At 37.9% G+C, this 9837-nt stretch overlaps 1 non-coding gene across 1 annotated transcript; it reads right to left on the bottom strand.

Annotated features, from left to right (window-relative positions):
• Positions 1-288: 288 nt before the first annotated feature.
• Positions 289-395, bottom strand: LOC145044506 (small nucleolar RNA R71). Its single transcript, XR_013681454.1, has one exon. It is a non-coding gene; the product is annotated as a small nucleolar RNA R71 (small nucleolar RNA).
• Between the last annotated feature and the right edge of the window lie 9442 nt (positions 396-9837).

The following is a 9837-nucleotide window of genomic DNA, read 5'->3' as shown; positions in this document are numbered from 1 at the left end:
ACCAAATTTGAGCTTAAGGGCCACATACTCACCCAACTTAAAGAGCTCCCATTCTACGGGAAAGATCACGAAGATGCATACAAGCATCTAGATGAGGTCAATAACATAGCCGACTACTTCAATGTTCCAAATGTGGCTTGAGATACTGTCTTGCTTCGTATGTTACCGGTCACATTTAAGGGGGCCACGAAAGATTGGCTAAAATCACTTCCTCCAGGATCCATCACCACTTGGGATAAGATGAAATAGGAATTTATTGATCAATTTTTCCCTCCATCAAAGATAGAAAAGTTGAAAAAAAACATAGCAAACTTTAAACAACAAGCTGCAGAGTCACTATATGAGGCGTGGGAGAGATACAAAGGCTTATTAAGGAATTGCCCACATCATGATATGAACAGTCAATAAGAAGTCTCCATTTTCTATGATGGAGTGAACGTAACAACCATACAACTCCTTGATTCTCAAGGACCACTCACAAAGAAGCCACCCCCGGTGATAAAACAACTCATTGAAGAATTCTCTAAGAACTCTGGAGAATATCATAATCCAATGAATGATGCAACTAGGGGATCGACTAATGTGACTTTAGAAGATATGTCAGCAGTTTTGGCAATGTTGCACAACATGGATAGGAGAATGACTAAAATGGATCAAACAATCCATGCTATTCGGGTTGGGTGTGAAAATTGCAACGAGCCTCATTTGACTAAAGATTGTGACCTAGATGAGAATGGAAAGCAGAAGGTTCAAGTTTTCTACTCAAGCGGTGATCGTTTTGATGTAGATTGGAGAAAACCCAAGAAAAATGGTTACCTTGTGATGAGTATAAAAAGTCCAAGAAAGAAAGTATGAAAAAAAGGAAGAGGCTACTACCAAAGGGAAGAACACCCGGAGGAAAAGAAATCTTATTTGGATTCAATGCTTACCCGATTTGTAGCCACTTCCGAGAAAAGGCACGAAGGAAATGAAGTAGCAACCAAACAACAACAAACAATGTTGAAGGAACAACAAGAGATGATTAAAAATACGTAATCACTTGTTAGGAATTAACAAACTTCAATCATTACCATAGAAAAACAACTCGGGCAGCTAGCAAGCAAATTAAATGAAAGATCACCGAGAGGACTTCCGAGAAATACCGAATAAAACCCGAAAGGAGCTTATATTCAAGCCATCAGCACTAGAAGCGGAAAAATTATTACTCATTTAACGCCAATAGACAGAAATAACCTAGAAGCAGAAAAGGAAGTTCAAGAGGAAAAGCAAGGAAGTGAATCTGGACAATCACCACGATGTGGTGAAAATGCCACAGTGTGGCAAGAAGCTGAAAAGAAGACAGTTGAACATGTAAAGCCATACCGTCCACCATTGCATTTCCCGAGTAGAGCAATTCCAGAAAAGCATGCTGTAGATTACCAGAGGTTTTAGATCACATAATGTCTCTTGAAATCAACATTCCCTTCCTTGAGGCTTTAGCCGAAATGCCAAAATATGCCAAATTTCTAAAGGACCTTTTAACAACTGCAAGAAGATAGAGATATTATCTAAGGTAGTATTGAATGAAACTTGCTCTGCTGCAATGCTCAACATGCTACCAAAGAAGATGGGGGATCCAGGAAGTATAACATTGCCATACCAATTCGGGAATCTATCAACAAGCCATGCTCTAGCCGACTTGGGAGCAAGTGTCAACTTGATGCCCTATTCGTTTTTCAAGAAGCTTGATCTTCCCGAACCAATACCAATCCGCATGGTTATCCATCTAGCCAATAAAACTATGACCTTTCCAAGGGGTATTTGTGAGGACCTACTATTAAAAGTTGACAAGTTTGTTTTTCCCGCTGATTTCATTGTTTTGGATATGGAGGAAGACGAGCAAGTCCTGATCATTCTTGGAAGGCCATTCTTGAGTACAGCCCAAGCTTTAGTAGATATAAGAGAGTTCAAACTTACCCTACGAGTTGGAGAAGAAGTGGTTACTTTTGGAGTTAATCGGGCAATCAAACATTCAAGGATAAGTGATGATACGACGTTTTCTATCGATGTGTTAGATGAAGTACTTGAAAAAGAGCTAGAGGGTTGGAAAGAAGAAGAAACTGAGGGATTTATGGTGCTTGAAGAAGGAAATTTTGATCCTAAACTCGACTTACAAGAATTGGAGAATTTATTGCAAGAAAGTGAGTATAATGAATCAATAAATAAGGCAGAAGAGGAAACACGACGTGGTGACAAGAACACGTCGTGGCAAAATATTTTTCCATGAAACGTAATTAAAAACTGTGACACCTCGACATGTCAGGAAACCAAAAGTTGAGCTGAAAGCCCTCCTTGAATACCTGGAGCATGCATTTTTAGAAGAAGGACAACAAAAGCCAGTAATCATTGCTTCCGATATAGTAAAACATAAAAAAGAAAGCCTCGTGAAAGTGTTAAAGAAAAGACAAAGTGACATAGCATGGAAGATCACTGACATTAAGGGGATTAGTCCATCCTATTGTTCTCATAAGATCAACTTAGAAGATGGAGCTAAACCCATTGTGCAACGCCAAACAAGACTCAAAGCTAATATGCAAGAAGTAGTTAAAAAGGAGGTGGTTAAATTATTATATGTTGGTATCATTTATTCCATCTTTAATAGCACATGGGTAAGTCCGGTCCACATAGTACCAAAGAAAGGAGGAATGATAGTAGTTGCCAATGAAGCTAACGAGTTGATCCCAACAAATACAATGACTACGTGGTGTTTTTGCATCGATTGTCAAAAACTTAATGATGCTACATGAAAGGATCACCTCCCACTACCATTTATCGATCAAATGCTCGAGAGGTTATCTGGTCATCTCTATTACTGTTTCCTAGATGGTTTCTCGGGTTACTTTCAAATCTCGATTGACCCGCAAGACAAAGAGGAGACCACTTTTACATGCCCAAGTGGAACATTAACATATAGACACATGCCTTTTGGGTTATGCAATGCACCAACTACTTTCTAAAGGTGTATGATGGCCATCTTTCACGACATGATCGAGAAGTTTATGGAGGTTTTCATGGATGATTTCTTAATTTTTGGATCCTCATTTGAAGATTGTTTGTCCAACTTGGACCTAATGCTAGCAAGATGTGAGAAGACCAACCTTGTCCTTAATTGGGAGACAAATTCTCAAAGTTGGGGATAGAGATGGATAGATCGAAGGTTGACACTATAGCTAAATTACCACCTCCAACAAATGTAAAAGGAGTGAGGAGTTTCTAGGCCATGCGGGATTTTACCGTTGTTTCATTAAAGACTTTTCGAAGATCACAAGGCCATTAACTCAACTTCTTTTTAAGGATGCCCCATTTGACATTTCCAGGGAATGTCATGAAGCGTTTCAAGTGTTGAATGAGAAGTTAACTAGTATGCCTATAATGTAGCCTCGAATTGGAGTCTTCCTTTTGAGATCATGTGTGATTCTAGTGACTACGCGGTGGGAGCTGTTTTGGGATAAAGAATTGGCAATCATTTTCAACTTATTTACTAGGGAAGCAAAACCTTGAACCCAACATAAGAAAATTACACCACTACTAAGACGGAACTACTAGCGGTGTTATATGCTTTTGATAAATTTCGTCCATATTTGGTTTTGTCTAAAACAATAGTTTTAACCGACCATTCTGCCATTAAGTATCTTTTTGGTAAACAAGATGCTAAACCAAGATTGATACATTGGGTTTTGCTTCTACAAGAATTTGACATTGAAATAAGGGATAAAAAGGGACTGGAGAACGTGTCTTCCGATCATTTATTGAGACTGGAGAACCCGCACTTGGAAGAGTTAGAGGAAAACAAGATTGGAGATGATTTTCCCGAAGAATATCTTTTGGTCATAGCAGGAGAGGTACCATGGTATGCAAATTTAGCAACTATTTAGCAAGTAAATATATTCCAAAGGATTTGACCCGACAACAAAAGAAGAAATTCTTGTCAGAAATCAAATACTACTTTTGGGATGAGCCATACCTTTTTCGAAAGAATGATAAGAAGATGCATGTTCGGGAAAGAAAGTCGAGAAATCTTGAATCATTGTCATAGCGGACCCACTGGAGGACATCATGGAGCACAATATACGGCTAAAAAGGTTTTTGATACTATTTTTTATTGGCCCACTATTTTTAAAGATGCTATTAAATTTGTCAAAGAATGTGATTCATGCCACAGGTCGGGAAACATTTCATCACAAAATGAGATGCCTCAAAATAGCATTCTAGTGTGTGAGATATTTGATATTTTGGGAATTGACTTTATGGGACCTTTCCCAATGTCAAAAGGTAATAAATACATATTGGTGGTAGTCGATTATGTGTCTAAGTGTGCGGAAGCACAAGCATTACCCACTAATGATGCTAGGGTGTTGGTGCATTTCCTTAAAAAGTTATTTTCAAGGTTTGGAATTCCTAAGGCTCTAATTAGTGATCGAGGCACCCACTTTGCAAATGATCAATGCCTAAGGTGTTGCAAAAATATGGTGTCCACCATAGATTCTCAACATGCTATCATCCCCAAACGAATGGATAAACTGAAGTTACAAACCGGGAATTAAAGATGAATTTTAGAAAGATCGGTTGGAAGTAATAAAAAGGAGTGGTCGGATAAGCTTGATGATGCGCTTTGAGTATTTCGTACGGCGTTTAATACACGTATTGGTACTACACCATATAGGTTGGTTTATGGAAAGAATTTCCACTTACCAATTGAGATAGATCAAAAAGCATATTGGGCTTTGAAGATGTGTAGTTTTGAGCTCGCTGAAATTTGCACTAATCGGTTAATGCAAATGAATGAACTTGAAGAACTTAGAAATGAAGCATACACAAGTTAATTAATATGTAAATACAAGACTAAGAAGTGGCATGACATGAGACTAAAAGGTAATAAGGAATTTCATAAAGGACAAAAGGTGCTACTTTTCAATTCAAGGTTGAAGCTATTCCCGTGCAAATTACAAACTAGATGGGATGGGCCATTTGTTGTCAAATAAGTTTTCCCGCATGGAGCTATCGAGCTTATATCGAGAGACGGGATCCCTTTCAAAGTTAATGGCCATCGAGTGAAGCATTACAAAGAAAGCATGTAGAGTGAAGAAAGAGAGGATGAAATCGTCAAATTCACACGAGCTGATACAACGTAAAGCGGTAAGGAGTGCGGCTTCTGACTCCCCTAAAAGAAGCGCTTGTGTAACACCCTATTTATTTAATAAATAAATAAACGAATAAAATAAATAATAATGGTCGTAAAACCCCGATATGTATTTTATATTATTTTAATTTAGCTTTAAGGTGATAGTAAGTTGATAGGAGTGGTTGTTATCGGGACTCGAATGTATTAAAGTCTTGAGATGGGGGTTAAAATGTAACTTTTGGACCACTTATGAATAGAATTCTGATGTTAGGGGCTGTTTGGTAATTTCTTTGGACTTGTGTTGAAAGGAATTTTAGAGCCAAGGGGATGGAGTGTAAATTTTGGCCTTGATTTGAAGGAAAATGTGAAGGGAGGGACTATTTGTGGCATTATGAAAAGATGCCTAAAGGCGTTAGGTATATAAGGAATAAACCCTAACCCTATCGACCATTTTATGCAGCCGTCACCCTCCAACCTTGTGCCTCCCTTTAGCCGACACCATTCACCTCTTCAATCTCCGGCGTCGCTGCTACCTCCGACCACCAATGTAGGGAACAAGAACCAGTAGCATGAACCACTGAGCTTCCGCTGTAGTCGCTATTGCTGCCTTGCACAATCGTTGATGAAGCCGAAACCGACGATCTCCGCCACCCCGCTCCACCTTTCTTCTTCTTCTTCTTCTGCCTTCCGCCGTCCATCGCATACACGTCTCTCTATGGTCGTCGGCGTTTCTCCAACCACCATAGCCTTACTGCGATGCTTCCGACGTCGCGCCACTACTGTTCTTGTGGAAGACTAACCATCACTGGATGTTAATCTGTTACGCCTGGCAACCTCCCCGGTCATTGACGCTACCGCTGCCGCTCCGTTGAAGACCAAGATTTTCCGCCTACCACTGTGAAATGGTGGCTGAGTTCGAGGACTCGTGAAGCTGAAGTGTTTTTGGGTGTGTTTCCATTATTAGTGTGGTGTTATTTGGCAAGAACTCTTGAGAACAGCCACCACCACCACTTACCACCACCGACCACCACAAGGTGCTTGTGTGTGTGTTATTTCCCTTATTATCACACCCCGACCATCTGCGGAAACACCGGACGATGTAACGTCATTTCTCGTATCATAGTTATCAACTTCCTGAAAACACATGACATTTAAAATACGTCAACATAAAGTTGGTGAGTTCACAGGTTTTGACTCCATAAAATAATACATTTTTCCCACATTCAAAAGTATAGTTTTGAAAGTATCATTTTGACTCTCAAACATTTAGTATATATATCCTAGGTATAATGGTTTATTTACCGAAAAGTGTTATACCTAAAGAATCCTTGAACCTAGAGTATAAATATAAATGTTTGTAATTCCATACAAACTAAGTTGCTACGTATAAATATTATTTCATTTCTATACAAGTAAAACCTTTACGTATAAATCTATTTCAATTCTATACGAGTAAGTAGGATAGGCATAGTGGTTTACTTAAGATACAAGTAATATACCTACTAGATTTATACACTTAGAGTATAAGTCTTTGGGAAACTTATACTTAACATTCATACTTGTATATCGACAAAATTTAATGCTTCTAAAGTTGTTCTACCAGGAGTTTGTGGCTACGACTGTGTGAATTAGTTTTATACCTCTGGTTATTATTACAAGGATCACACATGGCGGTAGTATAAGGATTACACCTTGAGGTTGTACAAGGATCACACCTTGCGGTACTACAAGGATCACACCTTGCGGTAGTACAAGGAGCACACCTTGTGGTAGTACAAGGATCACACATTGTGGTAGTTTGCGCACGTTTCATCAACGCCGAAACAATAACAAATAAAAGGATAGTTCGTCACTCGATTTTGGTTGACTGTAGCTAACATTTACAAGTGGGTGGTCAACCCGTATACTAATTATACACAACTTCCTCGCTCACACATGATTAATGAATACAAGTCAGAGGACTTTCACTAAGATCCCCAATCTTAGATGATGAATATAGTAACTCAGATAGACTTTTACGACGTTCTATAGTTCTAACAACAAAAGCATTTTCGAGCCTAAAACCCTAAGTTACTAGACTATACTTTTAAACATTTCTCCTAATTTCATAACATTTAGGCAATATAACAGCTATAACTTGAAGTAAAACTAGGTTTTATCTTGATATAAAACCAACAATAATAAGATATACCACACCAGGTTTTATCTTGACATAAAACCAACAATAATAACATACTTAGAAATAAATAAATAAATAAATATATATATATATATATATATATATATATATATATATATATATATATATATATATATATATATATATATATATATATATATATATATATATATATATATAACTCCCGAGTAACTCAAGGTCTACATTAATATAATGACATGCTAACAAGTATACAATAGTTGTGTGTTTCAAAAATATCATATATACTTTAGGTATATATGAGGCAAAACAACTATATCACGGTTAATATAACTATATATGTTGATACGAACATACTATCATATAAACATAATATTAACTTTTATTCAATATTTGGCATGCGTTTTCCCCCAAAAATATTAGAAAGTGGGGCCGTGAAACTCACCTTATTAGCGTGATTATAGAACCTAAAAAGTTAGAGGCTCGTTGTAGTCAAGCTCGGGAAGGGAAAACGGCCTTCGGAAATGAGAGGGAATGAAAGGAGAAGGTGTAAGGATGGAATGAGCTTTGATCGCTATTTATAGGGTGTTCTGGGGCCATTCATGTCGTGAACGTGATGGGCTCACATCGTGAATTTCCATGAGTCATCCCATAGCCTTAACGCGTGTTTTCTAGCTCCGATTAGTTTTTGTTGACTCGTCACGTCGTGAATTTTTGATTCTCACGTCGTGAGTTAAATTAGGGTTCTGACAATTGCATCTTCGGAAGGCCATAACTTTTGCATACAAACTCCGTTTTTGACGTTCTTTATATCCATGCGTAGGTATTTATGAGCACTAAAACTCTCTTTTAGACTCCAATAGCTAATTCTAAGCCTATTTTAAATTCATTATGTTATAGAGATTTTATAGTGTTCGGTTTATCATAACTTCTTCATGCAAAGTCAGATTTGGATGTTCTCTATATTTTTGGAATCATATGGACGTATACTTTGATTTATAGCATAAAGTATGTATGAAAGTTCATATTTCTATTAGAATTATCGTGAAATACATAGTGAGTTTACTACATTACTAGTTTAACAAAATCACATTACATGATTGGTATAATCACATGTGATTGTTATTGACCTATTTTGACTAGTGTTACATTCTCCCCCCGTTAATAAAATTTAGTCCCGAAATTTATTTTTAACTAGATACCACCGAAGGTACTAGATAGTTTTCCTTCTTCCTATTGCAATTGACCTACCACAACCTAACTTCCTTAACTCCTTAACTTTGGACATTCCTTCTTGATATGTCCAATTTCACCACACTTAAAACACGCTCTTCCTCCATCACAGCTGGTTCTCATGTTTGTTCCTTGATTTTTTGTTGTAGTTGTTGTGCTCCTACAGTAACTAGCAGTGTGTCCCTTCTTTTTGCACTTCATGTAAACATAACAGTCACCTGCATGCTGATGGTTGCATTGATTGCACCATGAACAATTACCTAGGTAATGACGATTACACTGAGTGCACCATGGGAGTTTTGCAGCATACTTCCATGGTTGCATGGGTATTGTCGTTGTGGCTGCATAATTAGTTGCCACATCTTGTCTTTCCTCAGGTGATTGTATGGGATTCTTCCCATTAAATTTGTGCTTGTTCATTCCAGATTCGGGAGACTCAGCTATAAATCCGACTTGGATTTCTGTGCTGGTTAGCTGATGAGCTATACGCTTTGCACTATCATATGTTGTAGGCTTCGATGCGATCACCATTCCTTTGATTTGCGATGCTAGACCCCAGATATATCGCTCAATCTTCTTGTATTCTGGGGTTACAAGTGCCGGACACATCACCACAAGATCATTGAATCTAGCAGTATAAGCATTTATTTCTGAATCCTTCACGGTTAGGGTCCACAATTCTTGTTCCAACTTATGTATTTCCTCCCTGGTACAATACTCCTCTACTAGCATCCTCTTCAGCTCTTCCCATTGCATGGAATTGGCAGCATCAATACCCATTGTATTCACATGGTTGTTCCACCATGTAAGTGTTGCATCAGCGAAGGTACACGCAGCAAATCGTACCTTACATTCGTCAAGATAGAAGCTTATTTGAAATATCGATTCTGTCTTTTCAATCCATCGGGTCAAGCTAACAACCCCTTCCGTTCGATGGAAGCTCTTAGGTTTACAATTCATAAAATCCTTGTAGGTACACATTCTGGCGGTCCTTACATTGCCTTCGTTTCTAACTCCTCCTCTTGTGACATTTTCAAGAGCTACAACGATTCTCTGAGCTATAATTTCTTCAAGTTCTACTGAACTTATTGTTGGGTTTGTTTCTGGTGGTGGTGGTTGCGGTTGTTGTTGTTCTGGTTCTGGTCATTGGTTCAGGTTTAGATGAGCACTACTTCATCTAGACATTTTGTTTAGTTCCTATAAATTTTAGATCACCAAGTGTTTAGTCTATCAAATATTACTCCCAATTTAAATAGTTCATATGATCTGATCATAATAAAATATA

Source organism: Lactuca saligna, chromosome 4 (assembly GCF_052625555.1).
Source record: "Lactuca saligna cultivar CGN05327 chromosome 4, ASM5262555v1, whole genome shotgun sequence".
Taxonomy (NCBI): Eukaryota; Viridiplantae; Streptophyta; class Magnoliopsida; order Asterales; family Asteraceae; genus Lactuca; species Lactuca saligna.
Note: the sequence above shows the minus strand (reverse complement) of the source record. Positions and strands in the feature narration are given on the sequence as shown.